Source organism: Lithobates pipiens, unplaced genomic scaffold, assembly GCF_037356315.1.
Source record: "Lithobates pipiens isolate NorthernLeopardFrog02 unplaced genomic scaffold, aLitPip1_a1.2 Scaffold_23, whole genome shotgun sequence".
Classification (NCBI taxonomy): Eukaryota; Metazoa; Chordata; class Amphibia; order Anura; family Ranidae; genus Lithobates; species Lithobates pipiens.
The window spans coordinates 142,116,358-142,139,924 of record NW_027507785.1 but is presented as its reverse complement, the minus strand read 5'-3'; the positions used below and the strand labels follow the sequence as shown (position 1 = coordinate 142,139,924).

The 23,567-nt window shown below is 46.3% G+C and overlaps 1 pseudogene; it reads left to right on the top strand.

Moving 5' to 3' along the window:
* The first annotated feature begins 11,552 nt into the window (after window positions 1-11,552).
* On the top strand, window positions 11,553-11,671 carry LOC143929040 (5S ribosomal RNA; annotated as a pseudogene).
* Window positions 11,672-23,567: the final 11,896 nt, after the last annotated feature.

The following is a 23,567-nucleotide window of genomic DNA, read 5'->3' as shown; positions in this document are numbered from 1 at the left end:
ACCAAGTGCAGTTGGTCATGTGGAATCAAGAAGAAGTCTATCCTCAAGTATGATTTGTGAGGGGAAGAGCAAAAAGAGTAGTCCCTTTCCCCGGAGTGTTGCAGACACCAGATATCAACTAATTGGTCATTCAGTAAGCACTTAGTAATCCGCTATCTAGAGTAAATGAGGAGCGAGGAGCAAGAGGCAGAAGTGTCAACCGATGGCGAAAGGGGACATTAAAGTCCCCACCTAATATCAACTGGCCCTCCCGAAAGTCACATCATCTGTGCAGGGTAGTTCTGAGGAATGTGTCTTGGTGATCATTGGGAGCGTACACAGTGGCAAATGTAAAAAGGAGCTCTCCAATGTGGCCCCTAAGAAAAAGATATCGGCCCCCAGGGTCCACCAGAGAATCCTGGAGAACCGAGGGGAGCCTGCTAGAGATCAGAATGGAGATTCCCTTGGTCTTAGAGGAGGGGTTAGTAGAGTGGTAGACCTTAGCGAAGGATCTTGACCGTAGAAAGGGGAGGCTAGTATTTTTAAAATGTGTTTCTTGTATAAAGGCCACATCAGTACAGGAAGTCTTCAGTTCTCACAGGAGGATCCACCGTTTTTCAGAGGATTTCAGTCCCTTAACGTTTAGAGAGGTGACCTTGACTGAGTCTGCCATCGCTCCTCGGGGAGGGGAAGGGGGACGTCCGAGAAAAGCAAAGAAAGTTGAACCAAGGTAGGTATTGGGTAGGTAATGGATGGAGGGAACTAAGGGGGAAAAAGGAAGGGCAAATGGAAGGAAAGGTAAGGGGAAAAAGAGGCCGGGCACCTCAACCCCAGGGGGAGAGGGAAATTAAGGGTTGTCCGCACTCAACAGTACAGGAATTGTATACTAAAACAGCACAATTATGCTATAGCGTTTACCAGATGTACACTGGGTTTAAAGCGCCGTCCTACTTGGGTTGGTGGGTAGACAGGTCGGAGAGGGAGCCCCCGGATCCCAGTCCCCCCAGTCCCGGCAGTGGTAAATGTCACGTCTGATACCGGTATGCAAATTAAACACAATCAGTAACATCATAGAACCAAAAAACAATAGTATAATTAAAACAGAGGTAGAGCATAGAACTGTCAGCACTGAGGGGTCTCCTCAGCTCGCCATAAATGTAGGCATGCACGAGGGAGCCCGTCACAACAGAAAAGGCATCACAGAATGGGATCCACCACCCCCCGTCCCATACCCCAAAAGTACATGCAGCCCCCGAACAAATGTATTTCTCTCTTTGGCAGATTGTCCTCTTCTTACCCCCTCTCCTCCATCCACGCCCCGGGGGAAAAGGGGGAGGGAAGGGGGGAAAAGAGGGGGGTAAGGGGGGAAAGGGGGAGTGAAAGGGGGGAGGGAAGGGGGGAGGGAAGGGAAGGAGGTAAGGGAGGGAAGGGGGGAGGGAAGGAGGGGCAGCAAAGGAGAGGGGACAAACATGCGGAAAGGTCAAGTCCTTTAGCGTGCTCACACCAGCAACCACCCGGACCCCATAAGTTTCAACTCCTCCCCTCCATGGTCACCACATGAAGATGAAAGAGGAGCAGCCCTGGTCGGTGCATGGAGAATCCGGCAGGCAAGGGGCTGGGGCCACCATCCCTCCATCCAACGGGAGACTTCACCCGAGCAGCAGTTCTGGGGCCCGCCAATTAGTGTCTCTCCTGCATCACCATCGGGGGCTGTGTAGAGCATCCAGAGGGAGGCTGGGACCGCCAAAACAGTAAGGGGTAAATCCTCCAGGGGGGTCCAGAGTCAAACTGGAGGGAAGCAGTGTCTCGCACCAATAGGCTCAATAAATAAGTCATCCAGGGTGTCCCCGAAAGCTGCAGAAGGCAATCTCGGCAAAGAGTAGGTGGGGGCCAGAGGGGGGGACGAGGGGCGCAACCAGGGAGAGGGGACACATATGCGGGAATGTCAAGCCCTTCCAGTACAGCGCACTAGGTATCACTCAGACCCCCCAAAGTGCAACTCCCCCCTCTAAGGTCAAGACTCCAGAAGGGAAGATGAGCCGCCCTGGTCTGTACATGAAAGAACCTGCTGCCAAGGGGTTGGGGCCATCATCCCTTCCTCCAATGGGAGATGCCACCTGTCAAGTGGTGCCCCTCCGACAATGTCGTCGGGGTATATGTGGAGCATCCAGGGGGAGGCAGGGACCACCCAAACAGTGAGGGGTAACGCCTCCAATGGGGACCGGTGTCAGACAGGAGGATAGCGGTGTCTTGTACAAGTTGGTTAATTAGACAAGTCATCCAGTATGTTCCTGTGAGCAGCGGAAGGAAAGGTCGGTAAGGATTATGAATGGGTGGGGGCCAGGGAGTGCATAAAACTGCCACCAGATGACCGGGGCAGAGAGGGCAAGGGGATGAAAGTCAGATCTGGTAGGTGGGGGGGGGGGGGTGAGGAGTCTCACTCATATTACTCACGTTGGCCATCCCTTGAAGCTGAGCTCTCTGCATACCCAGGATGTTCTTCTGTATAATCTAGCCTATCTGTATACATTAGCCAGTCTTTTGTACACATTAGCCTCTCTGTATCAACTAGCCGGTCTTCTGTATACACTAGTCCGTCCCTAGCTTGTCTTTTATACACATAGTCTCTCGGTATACCCCGCCTTTCTGTATACATCTTTATACCCTAGCCTCTATGTATAATCTTGCCTCTCATTATACCCCAGCCTGTATTCTGTTTACCCAATTTTGTCTTTTATATAAACTAGCCTGTCTACTGTATAACTTAGCTTCTCATTATACCCCGGCCTCACTGTCAGCTTGTCTCTGTACACTAGCCTCTCTGTTTTCCCTAGTCTCTCTGTTTAAAATAGCCTCTCTGTATACACTAGTCTGTCCGTATACTTTAGCAAGTCTGCACACACTAGCCTCTTTGTGTAAAACAGCCTCTCCCTCAGTATAACCTCGCCTCCATCTCTGCATATCCAGTACGTTCTTCTGTATAATCTAGCCTGTCTTTTGTACACATTAGCCTCTCTGTATAAACTAGCTGGTCTTCTGTATACACTATTCCGTCTGTATACACTAGCAAGTCTGTGTAACCCGGTCTCTCTCTCCCTAGAAAACACCAACCCTGACCCTGACAGAGGAGGAGGGTTTAATAGTCCCTCAGACTCCTCCCACAAATACGGGCTGGCCTGCGGCCAGCCTTCCCACTTGTAATCGGAGTCTTCAAGTGGGAAATGCGATATTACTTAACCACTTCCCACCCGGCCAATGCACATATACGGCCGGGTGGGAGCCGTCTACTTCTGATAGGACGTTCAGGAATGTCAATCAGGGCTCTGTGATTGGCCCTCCTGATCACATGATGGCCGTGTCCAATCACGGCCGTCATGTGATGTAAACAAACAGCCGGTTGCTAGGCAATCGGCTCCTCCTCTCCTCACACAGAAGTCATCGCTGAGGAGAGGAGAGTAGATTGCTGCAGCCGGCTGATGATCAGTGAGTATGAGCTGTTTTTTACAGCTTTTTACTCACTGATCTTCAGTCTAGTGTAAACACACAACACACCACACAGTGTAAACACAGTCCCCACATATGTCCCCATAACACACATGTCCCCAAAAAATAAAAACACATGTCCCTAATAATAAAAACATGTCCCCCACATATGTCCCACTAAAATCACTTGTCCCAATGATTATGTGCACACATATGTACGTGATCACCTGCACACATATGTACATGATCATTTGCGTACATATGTCCGTGATCACACAAACCAATTATTATACACTTAACGGATTTTTTTTTACCAAAAACATGTAGCAGAATACATTTTGGCTTAAATTTATGACAAAATTTGATTTTATTGGATTTCTTTTAAAATAGAAAAAAGAAAATATTGTTTTTTTTCCAAATTTCCGCTTTTTTGCGCTTATATCGCAAAAAATAAAAAACGGAGTCGTGAATAAATACCACCAAAATAAATCTCTATTTGTGCGAACAAAATGATAAAAATTTCATTTGGGTACAGTGTAGCATGACCGCGCAATTGTCACTGAAAGCGCTAGAGCGATGAAAGCTGAAAATTGGGCTGGGAAAGAAGGGGGCGAAAGTGCCCTGTATTGTAGTGGTTAAGAACCAAGGCCTGAGGTGTGCCATGGCCTGGATGGTCAGTATGCTTGAAAAGAGGGCAAAAAGACACAAGTATATGGAAAAGGAAAGGTAAAGATCCCATCCATAAAATGACATATGCCCAAACGCCAACTGTAAGTTACCGCTGTGAGAGTAGAACCCACCGACTCTTGACCTGAAGATGAGAAGGAACCCCTTAAGAGCCTGCAAGCTACGCAAACCCAAATGAATGTCCAGTGAAGGATAGGATTAGCCTGATGCCCAAGGTAACCCAGACATGAGAATGAACTTCTTGTGAATGAGAGGATACGTGGGGAAAAGGGAGCAAGGGCTGACCCGAAGAACCCTACAAGAAGATGGCTGAGCAGACTGAAAAAACCCAACACAAGACTGCCTGGGGTATACAGTGAGGCTATTATAATTGGAATGAGGCTGGGGTAATAAGATTGGCTTGGGTATACGGCGAGGTAGACCCTAGAAAAGAAACAGAAATCAGAAAAGTCAAACAAGGTAATACAGATAGGCTAATGTTATTCCCCTGAGCCTGGTGTATACAGAAGAATGGCTAGTGTATACAGAGAGGCTAGTGTGTACAGATGACAAGCTATTGTTTACAGATAGGCTTGTGTATACAGAAGAGAGTCTGGGGAATTCAGTGAGGCTAGTGTATGCAGAGAGGCTGGGACACCGAGACTATTGTAAAAAGAAGGCAGGCTAGTGTATATAGGTTACGGGCACGTGTATACAGAAGACAGAGAGGCTAGTCTATATAGAGGGACTGGTGTACAAAGAAAGATTAATGTATACAGAAAGGCTAGCGTGTACAGAAGACATGACTTTATTTTTTGCTAATGCAACTACATCTAAATCATGTAAAGAGTTACAGTGCTTTTTTCATATTTGGTGCTGTTAAAAGGTCAGTAGTGTGTTGTCAGTGGTGATATCAATGTGACAGTTAATGTAGAGAACTACATATATAAAAAATAGAGCAAAAGAGTGCTAAGTTTATTTTGTTAAGTCATTGACTGATAGACGTTAAGTAATTGGCCGTTATTGGTTTGGCAGTACATGGTTTATTTTGATGTAAGATAGTTTTATTCTCTACCTATAGCCGAGTTTTAGACGACTTTATTATTAGCATTAGTCGCATTAATCATATTTATTATGCAGAGTGTAAGTATTGTAGTGAGACGATATTGCTTTTGAAAGATTTGTATTATTATACATAGCATTGTTAGTAGACCAATAGGACAATTTACATGGCTTAATATTGCAGAGCGTAATTTAACAGGAAAGAAATCCAAAGCGTTAGTTGCAGTAGCTTCATAAAACTGAGAAATCGTTGCATTACTCTAAATGTAAAAGTTGTTCCGGTAGCACTGAGAAGACTGATATTAGATGAGTGATCTACCCATTCCGTTTACTATTGCAGAGAGATACCGGTTAAATGTTAATATCTTAATATTTATTGCAGCGTGTAAGGTAGAAATAAGATGGTTTTGTGTGAGTTGGTTTACCAGGATATAGAGATCGTAATCTGGTTATTCTAATAATAAATATAGCAAAATAACACAGATTAATATTGAGACAGTATATACAAGTCGAGTTTAAGTGGAAATACACGAAATGACAGCAACGACGTGTGTAGGTTTTTATCAATCGGGTTCATTACGTGTCTTTAATAATGTAGTAAATATACCCCAAATATAGCATAAGGATAAGAAAGGAAAATAACTGGCAGAGGATGACATGGCAAAAAGACAAACTGCATTAGAAATGTGAATGTGAATTAGAGATGAAATGTCAATCCCCATTGGTAACCATTAATAAAGTTAACACGGCTACGTACAGCAAAGTTTGAGCTAAGCAGCTAAATATTCCTTTATATTGCAGAGCTTAAGTATTGCAGTTGAAAAGAGATCGGAAGCGTTTTTTGCAGTAGCTTCAAAATGACTGAGAAATCATTTCATTACTCTAAATGAAAAAGTTATCCCGGTAGCACTGAGTGGACTGATATTAGATGAGTTATCGTTGTAATACAAATTCAGTTTCCTATAGCAGAGAGATACCAGCTAAATGTAAGAAGAGCAATGAACTTTTCACATCGGTAGCATTGCATTACTCTTAATATGTGAAGCGTGTAAAGAAGCAAAAGATGGTTTTGTATTATCCTAAAAGTAGCAGTATACGTAATAAAGGTGGATTTAGACATAGCAAACCCTATAATCTAATTTAGCAAAATTAGAAAGGATAATATTGAGACAGTATAAACAGGTCGAGTTTAAGTGGAAATACACAAAATATCTAGCTTACCTTTACATTGTTCAATAGAGCCTTGCAAAGTAATACCAAGTTAGAATATCGGACTAGCAATTAGATGAGATGATTGCTGTAATCATAAAATATCAGCAACTTGTCTTTAAGGATGAGAAAGTATAATAACCGGAAAAGTATGAAATTTTAAAGAGACAAATTGCATTAGAGATGTGAGATAGACATGAAATGTCAATCCCCATTGGTTACTTACATGAAACCATTAATACAGTTAACGCGGCTACATACAGCAAAGTGTGAGCTAAGCAGCTAAAGGGTATACATTATTTAAGAGTAAATTAACGTAGCTTGTAAATTCCAACGTGTAAATCGTGCCATTAATTTTGTTACGCACGAAGGCGGCTTACACTGACTTTTCTCCGTTTCCACTGGTTATCCGCATAATGTATCAGTAACCCTGAAAATTAATAGTGATAGACAGTTTACAATAGGATGTATGCTTGATGTGAATGTAAAATAGTTGCATTATGTGTTATTAATGTAATCAAACTTTATTGCTATCCTTTGCTACTGCAACCACTTTCTCGCATTTTGCTGCTTTTAAAAAATGTGTTGCCAGTGTTATGTGTTACAAATGGTTATCAGTGTGACAGTTGAAGTAATATACAAAATAGAGTCAGAAAGAGAATCCTATTGCATAGAGGTAGAGAGATGGTTGCATTATTCTTAATGTGCCGGCTTTAAAAGGTTTTAAAAAGATGGTTTTGTGTGAATTTTGCTTTAACGTAAAATTAGCTGTAGACATTATATCTATGGTTACGTTTACAATGATTTAGAGATAGTAATCTCTATAATATAATAATAATAAGTATATTGAGTATAAATACAGATAAAGTGAATACACAAAAGGGATCAAGAGATTGTTGCAAAGTAATATCCTCATTAAGGCCGATTGCCGGTTGCCGATAGCAACATAACACGAAATATGAGCACGGCTAAAATACAGAAAAACAGTACATTATTTAGGAGTACAGTAGAATATAGTATAAATGATTTAAGATTAAATTGACTTAGCCTGAAAAAATCTAAGTTTAAATCGTTGAGTAAATCGTTGAGTAAATCTTAAATTTATCAGCTAAGTTAACTCTGAGATTATGATTAATTTGAAAATTCCATTACGCGGTCCATTTCCACTGGTATAATCATAATGTAATATCAGTAATTGTTATCAGTAAATGTTAAAATTTTAGACAGATTACATTAGGATGTGGAATTGATATGGATTTAAAAGCGGTACATTAATTTTCTGAAGCATATGGCAGAAAGACGGCTTACACTGCTTTTCTCACATTTTGCTGCGGTAAAAAGAAATGTTTTGTCACTGTGTTTTAACTGTGCAATGATCCTAGTGCAGAGAGATACTCAGTTAATGTCAGAGATACTCGGTTAATGTCAGAAAAGCAATAAAACTTTTTACATCGTTAGCGAGCGATAGTTACATTACTCATAATATGTGCAGCATGTCTGGTAGCAAATGGATGGTTTTGTGAACATTTTGCATTACCGTACAATTAGCGGTAGACCTCATCGAAGTGAATAGATTTAACTGGTTTTGAGATAGTACTCTCTATTTCTAATAATAAATAAAGCAAAATAAGTCAGGATGGTGTGTCGTCAGTGGTGATATCAAAAGTGACAGTTGATGTGGAGAATTACAAATATGCAAAATAGAGCAAAAGAGTGCAAAGTTTATTTTGTTAAGTCATTGACTGATAAGTAATTTTTTAAGTTATTGGCCGTTATTGTTTTGGCAGTACATGGTTTATTTTGATGTATGATAGTTTTATTGCATGCTTTGATGTGGGTGATTAAAATCGTGTAGTCTATATTTAGCATAAGAATGAAAAGGCATAACATGGCAATGAGACAAACTCCATTAGAGATGCGAACTAGATGAAATGATTAATTTGTGTCTGTATATCCAAGATTGTCTATTGTTATCACTTAGCCTACCCTCTAAATTCACTAGCCTCTCTATATACACGAGCATGTTTTCTGTTTCTGTATACATTACTCTGTCTTCTTTAAACCCTGGCCTGTCTTCTATATACACTCTGTTATACACTAGTTTCTCTGTATACACTAGCCGGTCTTCTGCATACAAAAGCCTGTCTTCGGTATACACTAGCCTATTTTCTGAATACACTAGCCCGTCTTCTGTATGCCCTAGCCTGTCTTCTGTATACATTAGTCTCTCTGTATAAACTAGCATCTCTCTATACCCCAAACTGTCCTCTGTAAACACCTGTCTCTCTTTATAGCCTGTCTAGCCTTTCATCTGTACACACTAGCTTCTCTGTATACACTAAACAGGCTTCTATATAAAATAGCTTCACTGTATGCACTAGCCTCTCTGTATAATCTAGCCTTTATTCTGTATTCACTAGCCTTTCTTCTGTATGCTGTAGTCTTCTATATATACTAGCTTCTCTGTACACCCTTGCATCTCTATAAACACTGTGTAAACTAGCCAGTCTTATGTATACACTCGCCGACTGTATACACCAGACTCTCTGAATACACTAAACCCTCTGTATACCACATCCTGTCTTCTGTATACACTAGACTGTAAAAATTAGCTAGAATACACCAGCCTGTCTTCTGTACCCACTAGACACTCTGTATACACTACCCAGTCTTCTGTATACACTGTCAGCTTTGATGTATACCCAAGCCTGTCTTCTGTATATGCACTGTCCTTTCTGTATACACTCGACTCTCTCTATACACTAATCTCTCTATATACACTAACATCTTTGTATATACTAGCCTCTCTTTAAACTAGCCTCTCTGTGTACCCCAGCCTCACTGTTTACTCTAGCATCTCTGTATACTCAAGCCTATCTGCATGCACGAGTCTGTATTCTGTATTCACTAGCCTTTCTTCTGTATGCTGTAGTCTTCTTTATATACCAGCTTCTCTGTACACCCTTGCATCTCTGTAAACACTGTGTAAACTAGCCAGTCTTATTTATACACTCGCCGACTGTATACACTAGACTCTCTGAATACCTAGCCTATGTTCTGAATACACTAGCCCGTCTTCTGTCTTCTGTATGCCCTCTCTGTATAAACTAGCATCTTTCTATACCCCAAACTGTCCTCTGTAAACACTTGTCTCTCTTTATAGCCTGTTTAGCCTTTCTTCTGTACACACTAGCTTCTCTGTATACACTAACCAGGCTTCTATATAAAATAGCTTCACTGTATGCACTAGCCTCTCTGTATAATCTAGCCTCTCTTTATACCCTAGATAGTGTTCTGCATACACTAGCCTCTCCGTAGAAGCCAGCCTTTATTCTGTATTCACTAGCCTTTCTACTGTATGCTGTAGTCTTCTATATATACTAGCTTCTCTGTACACCCTTGCATCTCTATACACCAGACTCTCTGAATACACTAAACCCTCTGTATACCACAGCCTGTCTTCTGTATACACTAGACTTTAAAAACTAGCTAGAATACACCAGCCTGTCTTCTGTATCCACTAGATTCTCTGTATACACTACCCAGGCTTCTGTATACACTGTCAGCTTGGATGTATACCCAAGCCTGTCTTCTGTATACACTAGTCTCTCTATATGCACTGTCCTATCTGTATACACTCGACTCTCTCTATACACTAACATCTTTGTATATACTAGCCTCTCTTTAAACTAGCCTTTCTGTGTACCCCAGCCTCACTGTTTACTCTAGCATCTCTGTATACTCAAGCCTATCTGCATACACGAGTCTGTATTCTGTATACACTAGCCTCTCTTTAAACTAGTCTCTGTATACCCCAGAATAACTGTATACTCTAGCCTCTCAGTATACACTAGCATTTCTGTACACATCACCCTATCTGTATTCACTAGCCTCTCTGTGTACCCCAGCCTGCCTCTCTCTATACACTAGCCTTTCTTCTGAATATAATAGTCTCAGTCTCTCTCTATAACCAAGCCTGTTTTCTCTATACATTAGCATGTGTCCTGTATACACTAGCCTGTCTTCTTTATTCTCTAGCCTACCTTCTGTATACCTTAGCCTCTCTGTATAAACTAGCCTTCCTTCTATATACACTGCCATTTATGAGGTAAACAAAGAGTCTAGTGTACATAAACGACAGGCTAGAGTATAAAGAGAGGATAGGGTATACAGAAGAAAGCCTAGTGTATACAGAACACAGGCTAGTACCCTGAGCCTGGGTGAGAGAGGATGAGGAGCATTAGGAGGGCTTGGTCTTTCACATCCGACCAAGCCATGATGTGGCTCAACACGTCCAGCTGCCGAAAATAAGGACAAGCGTGGGAGGCACACAACACCCACTGTAACAGTGCTAGGTTCCTGCATTACAGAAACAGAACACCAGCAATAAGGGGTATCTTCAGGTGTATACTGTGCAGGAGGCACACAATACCCACTCTAACTTCTGCACTGCCGATGCCTGTATTGCAAAAATTGAACACCAGTAATAAAGGGTAGCTTCAGGTGTGTACTGTGCAGGAGGCACATAACACCCACTGTAACAGTGCTAGGTTCCCAAGCAGTAAAGACACTGTCCCTGCCTATTGTCCTCTTTCCCTGACCGCCGCAACACACTATACAAGGCCGCCGCGCTGGCTGCCTTATATAGTGTGGGGTGTGTACTAAACCCCCTTGAGCTATAATTGGCCACAGGAATACTGCCTGTGGTCAATTGTGGCTCTCCTCTCAGAGGATGTCACATCTGTTCTTATTATATAGAACTTATTATGCTCCTCGTAAACTTTTTCAATTTGGCCGAACGGCCGGACGCAAGTTGCCCCCGGTGCGGGAACATGGGGGGAGACATGATGCACATGTTTTGGAGATGCCCGAAGTTGATCTGCTACTGGACGGAGGTGACAGGAACCATTGATCGGGTGTTTGGAACCTCCACCAGGATGGAGGCGAAGTATTGTCTCCTGGGATTAGTTGAAGGAGTTGGAAACCCGGGAAGCAGCCAGATGGCAGTTCTGAGATGCCTATTTCAGGCAAGTAAACTGATTGCCCAACCCTGCTTAGCCTCCAATGTTGGCATTGACTTGGTTTTTTTAGCTTGTTTCCCAAGATCACCATGTTGGCGTTTGTCAAGATGGTTGAGAGTGCCCAAAGAGATCGCCTATGGCCCCATCCCCTTGAAAGTGCCCGATCTTGTCTGATCTCGGAGGTTAAGCATTGTCGGGCCTGATTAGTAACTGGATGGAAGACCGACTGGGAATACCAGGTGCCGTATGCTTATTTCTTGATCATACATCACGGGACACAGGATCATTACATAATGGGTTATATAGGCACCTCTGGTGATGGGACACTGGTTAACCCCCAATTAAGGAGAATTCCTTCCCTATATAACCCCTCCCATATGGGAGGCACCTAATTTTTCCCTTTGCCAGTGGTGGTTGGTCACGTAAAACATGTGCTATGAAGAAAGTTCTGTGCAGGTCCCTGCGGGGGCCTAAGGGCTACAACAAACCGGATCCATATCTCGGGCCGATATTTTGACTCCCAAGATAATATGGTACCCGGGCCTCGTCATCTGAAGAAACGAGGTTTTGCCTGTAAGTCCTCTCCTATTGGAAGACTGGGCTCTGGGAAAACCAGACTTACTGTACTATTTACATAGTGGCACAAAAGTTTCTGGCAGAGTCTTTTACAAGGTCCAGGTAGGAGGTTCTTCTGAGAAGGAACCCCAAAAAAAACCTGAAGGTTGGCACAACTCTGCCCGCCGTGATGGGTGAAGGCTGGAATCTGTCTGTTTTCAGCAATTCCTGCGGCGAGGACAGGTAAGGGAAGTTAATCCTGTATAAATTATATTATGGATTTCTTCATTGAGTAGTTGTATGTCTTACTTGGTTTCCACCACTAGGGGGAGTAAGAGCAGCCTGATGCATACTTACATGCCTTTCAGATACACACGCTCAGTGAAGCCTGGTTCTCCCAGATGACTCATGTCTCCACTGCAATCTCAGCCACAATGAATGTAATACGTAGTCTGGGGGTCCCAGACAGCTCCGATGGCAATTCCCTTCCCCCCTGGATACCGGCAGTCCTCGTGCACGCACACCAAGCACGCTTCCGTGCTAATGGAGGAGGCGGGAGTGTGTTTGCGAGCCGCGTCGTTCGGTGTGCACGGCGCTGTACTGCGCAGTTTTACAGCCCAGAGCGTCAGGGGGCTGTAAGTGGAGACACAGGAGCTGTGGGCAGTAAGCATCCCAAGGGATTGGATCCAGGCAAACCTAAGACAAACCTACTCAGCATCAGGTTGTGCAGTTTAACCATATATATTTATTGTGAGACTTTAAGCACAACAGTGATTGCACTTTGTACTAGTACCTCTGCTTTGTAGCTTAGGACTATGTCTCCTTGTAAGAGGGTCTCAGGGGGAGATAACAAGGACACTGGTAAGTCACCGCCTAGGTCTAGGGGTTCTAAAAATGCCTGTAGGTTACCATCCCCCCCTGCAAGACTGGAGTCAGCCTCACAGGATGAGTCAGTGCCCCTGTCAGGATTTGCAGCCTCTCCTGATATTTCAGCCCCGGTATACATCACTGAGGACTCCCTTAGGGCTACATTGGAAGGTTTTGAAGGGAGAATCATGAATTTTATTTCAGCTTCCCTGAAAGAAAGCAGGAAAAGGGGTAGATCCCCTCCCTCTGCTGAGATTCCTCTTTCAGATGACACTTCTGACAATGAGGAGAGATCCCTATCTTGGGACAGGTATCTTGAGCAGTCGGATGAATCAGAGGAAGAGGAGAGAGTCCCCTCCTCCCAGGCGCTCAGAAAACAGGTGCAGTATTATACTGAATTGGTGCGTACCACATTCAGAATGCCTGCTGCTGAGATCGCTACGTCCTCTGTTTCTTCCCTGGGAGTCAGGAAAATCCCACAACCTGCCTTTTCCTTTCCAATTAATCCCTTAATGGATAAATTGTTGTATGAGGATTGGGGACATCCCGATAAACTGTTTGCTCCTCCTAAAAGGTTTTCTATGCTTTATCCTCTGGAGGAAAGTTTCACCAAGAAATGGGGGGTCCCATCTGTCGATGCGGCTGTTTCTTGCGTGAATAGAAATCTGACCTGTCCTTTGGATAATGCTCAGGTATTTAAAGATCCAACTGATAAGAAGCTGGAAACATTATTAAAAGCCTCCTTTTGGGGGGGCGTGTCCTGACCATGGAGGAGTGAGGAAGTGCTTCACCTCAGCTCCGCTCCATCGCCGCACATATCAGCTGCCCTCAGCGGGGAAATCCGATCCACATCACCGGGCTCAATGTCCCAACGATCCCGGCAGTCTTCCCGACCGCCGCAGGGTAACAAGAAGCGGCAGGGACAGCTGGATCAGTTCTTCCCGGGCCCCCACAGACAGGGCCGCGATGGACCCAATATTGACCGGGAAACTTCAGAAAGCTGGGAAATCCTCACAGCCTGCTACAGCGACGCCTTCCCAGTCAACCGGACCGTCTCCCCTGGCTTCTCCGGTGCCCTCCCCAGGATCGGTAAGCGATTCGGCCCCCCCTGCATCCCCCGGGTCCCTGGATGGCCGCTCAGAGGTCTCAGACCTCATGGGAGATGACACAATATGCCGCCATATTATGTCTCTCCCCACCAGAGAGGACCTAGAAAAGTTCACTAGCAGAGTGGAGAAGGCTTTCACCGCTGATATTGCCCAGCTTAAAGCTGATACCACACATCTGGGTCACAGAGTGGAGGCCCTGGAGGAAAAACTAGAGGAGACTCTCCCCGCTATTGCTCTGCTGCAATCTAGGTGCCAAACACAAGACCATCAGCTTGAGGTACTGCTGGGGCAATTGGATGATGTTGAAAACCGCAGCAGGAGGGCCAATATCAGGATCAGGGGGCTCCCGGAGGCTACTGGACCCAGGGATATTGTCCCCACTCTGACTGATATCTTTAGGGACATATTGGGACTCCCAGCCACTGCTCCTATTGAAATAGACCGAGCCCACAGAGCACTGCGCCCCCCGTCTCAAGACGCTGACAATCCCAGGGATATAATCTGTAAACTTCACAAATATACTATCAAGGACCGGATTATGAAAAAAGTGCGGGGTAAGCCCTTTTATGATTTTGATGGTGCTCGACTGACTTTCTATCAGGATCTCTCGCGGCGCACCCTCATGCGGCGGAGAGCCCTTCGCCCGCTCCTTTCTGTGCTCCAGGCTGCAGGACTGTCCTACCGCTGGGGCTTCCCCTTCTCTCTGCATGTGCTTAAGGATGGCAGGCAGGTGACCCTGCGCACAAAAGACGATCTTCCACATTTTCTATCCTCTCTGGGGCTGAATCCCGTGGACTTTCTGGATTGTAGAGGACCCCCGAGCGACTTGCTTGTCCCCCCCCTTCCTCACAGATGGTCTACAGTCACACGCAAGCATCGACGGAGGGACAGACATAGTTCAACCCGCAACTCTTCAGTGGTTCCTTCTACCACCCGAGACTGATACCGAGCCTGGGCTGTGTGATAGACGGCTGATTGCGGACTTTTTCTACTATGATTGCTGGTGTCTGGGCCTCCCCCCATGGGAATTGTAAATGGGATGTTTTGACCCTGTACCCCCCCCCCCCGGGTGTTCCAGGGACCTGGATGTGCCCTATGCGGCCGAAGACTGTGGCTGCCGTGGCCGCAAGAATTTTTGGTGACTTCTCTCCAGCCCTTGTTACTGTTTGACTATCAGATTAGGCCTACAGGGCGGAGAATGTTTACATTCCCAATGTTGGAAGGTGGTCTGCCACGGCGCCCCCTTTTTCTTCCCTTTGCGGGGCACCAGGGGTGGGGGGAGGGTTTTTTTTTAATGTGTTTTGGTTTCTGTTTTTATTTCCCCCTTTTCTTTTGCCATCGTAGCTACCTCCGTGACCCCCCCCCTCCGCGGTCTGCAGTTTGCTGTGCGGCTACCGTGGCGGGGGGGCCTCTGCCAGGGATCGGCCAGACTCCATGTCCCCGAATGCAATCAGCCCACACTGGGCTTCACCCCTTTTTTCCTCCTCTTTTATTTTTTACTTTTGTTGCTTTTTTGGATCGGTTTTTCTCCCGAATTGAGGCTATTCTGCTCTCAGATGTGGTGGGCGGGGCGGGGACCTTCCTTTTCCCCCTTGTTTTGGTTTACGTTCCCCACATAGGCCATCCATCCATGGGTTTAGTTCCCTGTTGGGACTTTAGGAGGGGGCTAGGAGCCCCCCCGGATAGTGGGGTGGGTCCCATCTCCCCCCAAACTGCTGCATTGTCTAATTTTGATGTAGCTGTTTTGTTTTTATGTTGTTGGTATTTTTGTACTATTTTTTTGTGTTTTTTATCTCCCTATCTCTCCCCTTTTCTTCTCCCTCTTTTTTCACTCCCCCCTTTTCCTAGGAGCCTGCTGTTGCTGCGGTCCTTACACCAGGCGGGTTGGGACGCTTGCCCAGTCCTCCACCCTCCAACTCTTCCATGTCTACACTCCAGGTAATTTCCTACAATTTACGGGGTCTCTGCTCTCCGGGGAAGAGGAACAAATTGTGGTGGGAACTTAAAAAGTTGAAGGCCCAAGTGGTCTTCCTGCAGGAAACACATTTCACCAGCCATTCCCTACCCAGGTTGCCCACCCATATGTTTAATCAGTGGTTTCACAGTACATCTCCTAAGGCCAAGTCCAGAGGGACTGCCATAGCGTTCCATAAGACGTGCCCTTTTCAGCCAGTGGATAGCAAAATTGACCCTCAGGGCCGATTTGTTTTCCTAAAGGGCACCTTCCTGGACGCTACCCTTGACCTATTGACAGACTTTAAAGCCGGGTATTTAATTTTAGGCGGGGACTTTAATGTCTGCCCGGACCATCCACACTTCGAGCACCCGACCCTCACACTCCCATGCCTTTTTCAAACACTTTCGCAAATCACTGCAGGCACACCTTTTACTTGATATCTGGAGGATTTTGCATCCCTCGGGATGAGACTTTAGCTATTACTCGTCCGTCCATGACGTATACACGTGCATAGACCATGTCTATGTTGACCGTCCCACGCTTGAGCTTCTGTAGACGGCATCCATTGGCAGCATCACCCTTTCGGACCATGCACCGGTTGGCGTGACCATTCAATTACCATCTGGTCCCCACAGGGCCTGGACGTGGAGACTGAACGAAAATCTCTTGGATGACTCTGCTGCGGTTGCCAAGGTGTCGGAGACCATCTCCCACTATTTTAGGGAAAACGCCTCGGATGAGATAAGTGCGGGTGTGCTTTGGGAGGGGCACAAAGCCGTGATTAGAGGGGAACTGATATCATTGGGTTCCCAAATCAAGAAAGCACGTCAAGAGGATTTCAACAGGGTTCTGGCCGCCTTACAGGCGGCAGAACTCTCCCATAGGCAGGGGGGGAGCCCAGAGGCTAAGCAGAAGCTTTTTGAATTGCGTGACCTGTTTTTACGTTTATTAGATCGCCACACGTGTAGGCAGGCCAGGCATCTTTCACACAGGTACTATGAACATGGAAACAAATGCGGCCGTATGCTGGCCAGGGCCCTTCGCAAGAAACATGCTCAAGCTTATGTACAGAAGCTCCGTTCCCCCTCGGCTGCCGTTTGGGTCCAATCCAACAAGATTGCCTCGGGGTTCCAGGAATTTTACGCCCAACTTTATAACCTTTCCCCGGCCTCGCCCGCACACGCTCAGCCTCCCAAGTCTGCTGCCATTCAAGAATTTTTAGCGTCGGCGAGAGTCCCTACACTTACGGCGGAACAATGCGTCGACTTGGAGCGGCCGATTTCGCCGGAGGAAATTGCGCTAACGGTGAAATCCCTGCCCAAGGGCAAGAGCCCGGGATCGGATGGTTTTTCGGGTTCCTACTATAAGATCTTCCTGCCCCTCTTAACGCCACATATGTGCACCTACTTTAATTCCATCACGGAGGGGAAGCCTATCCCAACCGAAGCACTGTTGGCACACATTACGGTGCTGCCAAAAGAGGGCAAAGATCCTACCGTCCCCCAGAGCTATCGACCGATTTCCCTTCTTAACGTCGATATTAAGATTCTAGCAAAAGTCCTGGCAAACAGAATTTGGAGTCTTATGCCCCAAATTATTCACCCAGACCAAGCAGGGTTTATTCGTGGCAGGGAGGCGAGAGATAACTCCATCAGGGCAATCCAACTCATTCATTGGGCACGTAACAGTCCTGATCCTAAACCTTGTATCGTCCTTTCGATGGACGCCGAAAAGGCGTTTGACCGCGTCGACTGGGGGTACTTATGGGCGGTACTGGAGGCTCAGGGGTTGGGGACGCATATGATGTCCTCGATTATGGCCTTGTACTCCACTCCGTGTGCACAGGTGAAGGTGAATGGGGTGCTTTCCTCCTGGTTCCCGATTCGAAACGGCACGAGACAGGGGTGTCCACTGTCTCCTCTCCTTTTTGCCTTGGTACTGGAACCACTGCTCTGCAGGGTGAGGGCGAACGCAGACATTAGAGGCCTGAAGGTTGGGATGACGGAGCACAAACTGTCGGCGTATGCGGACGATGTGCTCCTTTATCTCTCTGAACCCCTGATCTCGTTGCCGGTTCTGTTGAAGGAGCTGAGGACTTTTGGTGAGTTATCCAATTTCAAGATAAACCTTTCCAAATCGGAGATTTTGCCTATTCACCTCGCCCCGCCTCAAGCGGACCACCTGCAATTAGCATTCCCCTTTACCTGGGCCACGTCTTCTATTAAATACCTGGGCATCCAGTTGACCAACTGCTTTGATGCCTTATATGCCGCTAATTTCCCCCCCTTATTACATGCGATCAAGGCGGATTTGTTGCAGTGGACCAAAACCGCTTTTACGTGGTTCGGCCGCATTAATATTATTAAAATGAATATCCTGCCCCGAGTATTATTCTTTTTACAAATGATACCCATCTCCCTCCCTAAACTGTTTTTTACCCAATTGAATAGCATTCTGTCGACATTTGTGTGGAACACAAAGAAACCTAGAATAGCCATGGCCTTGCTGAAACGCTCGAAGCTGACGGGGGGTCTGGGGGTTCCGGATATCCAGAGGTACCACAGGGCTATTGTTCTACAGAGGATACTTAATTGGAAATTTCATACTAAGTCAAAAGTGTGGGTCTCTCTGTAAAAATGGCTAGCTGGGAGAGATTTGGCTTATGCGCCCTGGTTGTCCCCAGAATATAGGGGGTTATCGGTGGATGTCTCCCCGCTCACTGTACAGTCTCTTTTGATTTGGGACAAACTGAACAAGACGCTGGGCCTATCCCCCCCTGTTTCTCCGCTTGCCCTGCTGGGAGGGTTCTTATGGTTCCCGCCAGGGGAGCGGAGGGCCTTTTTTGTCCCCTGGGCAGCTGACGGGAATGCCAGTTGTGGACAGTTTCTCAGCGGTGGCTAAACGGTCAGCTATGAATCCCTGCAGACCGGGCATGCGCAGACAGCTATGAATTTTTGGCGATACAGGCAATTGCACCACTTTTTTGAAGCCCATGGCCACTTAATCAGGGACGAAGCGCACCTTACACCATTTGAGCGTTTTTTTGTAGCAGATGAACCCACTCCCCACCTGATCTCCGAATTATATCACTTGCTGGGCTGTGTTACCGAGGTCGCTAGACCGACATACATACGGGTCTGGGAGAGGGAGCTACAACTTGACTTTTCCGTGGCCCAACTGTCCCACCTCTACAAACTCACGTACGCTAGCTCCATGGAGTCCAAAACCCAAGAAACTAATTTTAAAGTACTGTCTCGCTGGTACAGAGTGCCGGCAGACTTAGCACGTATCTACCCTTCGGTATCGGACCGGTGCTGGAGGGAATGTGGCCAATTGGGCACCCTCCTTCATATTTGGTGGGATTGCCCACGAATCAAGCCATTCTGGGAGGACATCCGATCCCGCATAGAGGCAGTTTTGCATCTTGATGTGCCACTGTCTCCGGCCAACTATCTTTTGCACATTCCTCCGATCCCGATTGGTAGATACAAAAAAAGCCCTCTGCCGCATCTGTTGAACGCGGCCAGACGTCTTATACCGATTTACTGGAAACAAACTAGGACTCCCACAGTGGAGGACTGGGTCAAAAAAGTGAATCACATCAGAGAAGCGGAATATTGGGTGGCAACCTGTAGGGGTACACGGGCTAAGTGTGACAGCATATGGCAATCATGGACAGTCTACATGTCCGAAACTATATACGCTACCTCCAGTCTGGACTTGGCTCTACTGGAGCTAGCGGAACCCTCTTTGAGATCCCGCACACACAATGATGTTCCCACCTAGTGGCTGTTTTTCACCTTCTTGCCCCATGGACGGAGAGACGACTTTGCTGCTGAGACTCGCCTGGTGCTGGACCGCTGCACTTCGCAGGGATGTCAAGTAGGCTCCACCCTCCTCCCTTACCCTATCCCCCAATCCCCTCTCTACCCCTTCTTGCCTCTCTCTCACCCTTCCTACTGTTGTTTTTTACCTTCTTTCTCTGTATTCCACACTATAAGATGTTGCCTTTTTTTGTATAATTTGTGTTTATTAGAGAATAAAGCATAAGAAAACAGTGACATACAGTGTAATGTCAGCAATATACCATACATAGTGAGTAACATCAGGGTTACAAAAGATACATATGACGGAACATGTAACTATAACTCGCTAACCACACACTTCAACTAGGGAGCTTCTGAGTACCAGCGAAGCACACCCAAAATGCATAACAGAAGTGCTCTCCGACCCAAGTATTTGGGTAGTAGTTTTACAATCCTGCAACCCTTGATGGACCAACCAACGTGTTTTGAACCAAGTCACTGAAGAAAAAGAAAAAGACGAAAGAAAGAACAGAAGACAAAGAGAGAGTATAGTCAGAGAGAGTAAAGAGAGGGGGGATGAAGAAAGAAAAAAGAGGAGGAAAAAAAAAAGGGAGAAAAAGGAGGGGTGACAGAGGGGGGGAAGAGAAGAAGAGGGGAGCTGCCCGGTCCTGTCTCGAACCAGAAAATAAATAACACACACAAGAAAATAAAAAATAAGAAAGAATTACATCCAAACCTAAGGGTTCACCCAGGTTGCGCCATTATTTGCACATAATCTGATGTGTACTTAAAGGCTACCCAGCAGGCCCAAATCCGTTTCCCCAAGTCTGCTTTTCCTCGGAGGGAGTAGGTAAGATCTTCCAGATGATACGTACGATCCACCTCCAGCAGCCATTGGCGTAGGGATGGGATCGTGGATTGCTTCCACTGACGTGGAATAAGCGCTTTTGCAGCGTTAAGCAAGTGAGGGGTCACAGACTTCTTATAGGACCCTGCTGGGGAGCCTGTGCAGTGAAATAGTATTACCCAGGGATCATTCGGAACCTCATACCCTAAAATAACCTTCAGCCAGTGTAAAACTGTTACCCAATACGGTCTGATGAGGGGACAAAACCACCAGATATGGGCGTGAGAGGCACATTCCCCACAACCTCTCCAACAGAGAGGTGACGTTTGCGGGAAGAGTTTATGCAGGACAACCGGGGTATAATGCCATCTCGTTAACAACTTATAGTTCACTTCTGCAGCCCTTGAAGCCGTAGAAGACAAGTGGGCCATAGACAAGATAGTGAATTTTTGTGCCTCCGAGATCGTGCTGTGCAAATCGTGCTCCCATTTGGCCAAAAAGGTGGGGATACCAGTAGTCGACAGAAGCTGTAGGGTGTGGTAAAAAAAGGACAAGGGTCGCTCCACCGGTTGGTCTTCTAGAAAAGCAGATTCAATGGGGGTTAAATCCGAAAGAGAGCGAAGAGGTTTCGGGAGGGAATGAACAAAATCCACTAGTTGTCTGTAAGTCCATTGATCCATAAGAGTCGCCCTCGCAGAGGGTATCAGTTGCGGCAAGGGTAAAATACCCGCATGGTTGGCAACATGGTGCAAAAGGGGTGAATCCGCCAGCTGCCAGGAATAGATTCTGGGGTCAATATTTCCCGGAGGGAAGTAATTATGTCCGGTCAAAGGCATGATGGGGGAGTTAAAGAGCCACCCGTGTTTTCTACAGAGCAAGTCCCAATTCCGGAGAGTAGAGTGGGTCAGAGTGGAGGTATTGGGAGCCACCGACCTATATTTCTGGGGAATCCAAACTAGAGTGTATAAGTCAGTGCCGCTGAGTGCATGGTCGAGAGCAACCCACAGTTTTGAGTTTTTATGAAATTTCCAATCTGAAATCCTGCATAAGACAGTAGCCATATAATACAATTTAACATTCGGCAGAGCCAAACCCCCCAGCCGCTTGGGCCTATATAAAAGGGCTCTGGACAACCTCGGACGCCTTCTGCTCCACACGTACTGACCAATCAGAGACTCCAAGAGCCCGAAAAAACTCGCCGGGATACCCACATGGACCATCTGGAAGAGGAACAACACCCTGGGCAGGACATTCATTTTAATCACTCCAATCTTACCTAGCCATGAATGAGCAACCTGTGACCATCGACGTAGATCAGATCTAATGGCGTTAATGAGGGGAATGTAATTAGCACTAAAGAGGGCTTGGGGCATGGAGGTAAGATAAATACCTAAGTACTTCATTTTGTGGGCTTGCCATGTAAATGGGAAGGAAGCTTGGAGACGACGAACCTCCTCCACCGGGACAGTGACATTTAGAATTTCCGACTTGGACATGTTGATTTTAAAATTGGATATAAGGCCGAATTGTGCGAAGGCAGACATCAAATTGGGGAGGGTAATCATGGGTTGTTGGACATAAAACAGGATGTCATCGGCATAGGCCGCATATTTGTGTTCGGTAGCTGCAACAGTGATCCCATGAATGTTTGGGTTATTTTTAATTGTAGAGAGGAAGGGTTCTAAAGAGATGGCGAAGAGTAGCGGGGAGAGGGGGCACCCCTGACGCGTACCATTATATAGCGTAAACGAGTCGCTTAAGGAGCCATTAACCCGGATTTGAGCCGTTGGGGACTGATATAAAGCCGCGATATGGGACAAGAGAGTCCGCCCGACTCCCAGATGAGATAGGGTAGCCATCAGATACTCCCAGTCCACCCTGTCAAACGCTTTTTCAGCATCCGTTGAAAGTAACAGGGTGGACTGGGAGGTCTTCCGCACATAGTCCATCAATAAGAAAGTGCGAAGGGCATTGTCACGTGCCTCCCTACCCGGAATAAACCCAGTCTGCGCATTAGAAACCCAGCGCGGGAGGAGAGGAAGTAACCGATTCGCGAGAACTTTAGCGTATAATTTAGCATCTAAGTTCAGGAGGGATATTGGGCGATAGCTCCCGCATAGGCTAGGATCTTTCTCCGGCTTAGGAAGCACAGAGATATGTGCGTGCAAAGTTTCAGGGCGAAAAGACCCCCCCCTCGATATCGTGTTCGCGTAAGAGGCAAGGCGGGGCAGCAAGGTCCCTGCAAAGGTTTTATAATACAAGGCCGTAAAGCCATCTGGACCAGGGGCCTTGCCACTCGCCATACCCCTCAGTGCCACACTGAACTCCTGGACCGAGAGTTCCCCATCCAAAGAGTCAAGTACCGCCGGGTCCAGCTTGGGCAAATCCGCCTGTTGTAAATACTCCCGGATTAAAGACTTTTTAGCCTCCACATCCGGCACCGCTGAGGGGACTCGGTAGAGATCTTGATAAAATGCCTGGAATTCTTTGGCAATTCCGGAGGTCTCATACGTAAGTGTATCAGAAGGTGTTTTAATTTTTTCAATATACGTCCTAGTCTTAGTCAGACGTAGGGAGCGCGCCAGTAGCCTCCCCGGCTTGTTACCCCACTCATGATAAGTTTGGGACACTCTACGGGCTTCTCGCTTCCATTGCTCATGGAATAAAACCTTCAATTCCTCCCTTTTCTCCGTTAGTAAGTGAAGGGTAGCTTGCGCCAGGCTGGCCTTATGTTGGGATTCAAGAGAAGCAATGTCCGACAATAGCTTAGTCTGTCGCAATACCGCTTCCCTTTTCCTCCTAGCCCCTAACTCCATAAACTTACCCCGTATGTGGGCCTTATGGGCTTCCCAAAGTGTTCCCGGGGAAATGTCCGGTTGGGCGTTATCGAGAAAATATTGGGTGAGTTCATCCCGCATAGATATGATGTCTGCCTCCTCACTAATCAGGCTCTCATTCAACTTCCAGTTGGTAGCTTTATGGGGCAGTGAAGAAATATTAAGGGTA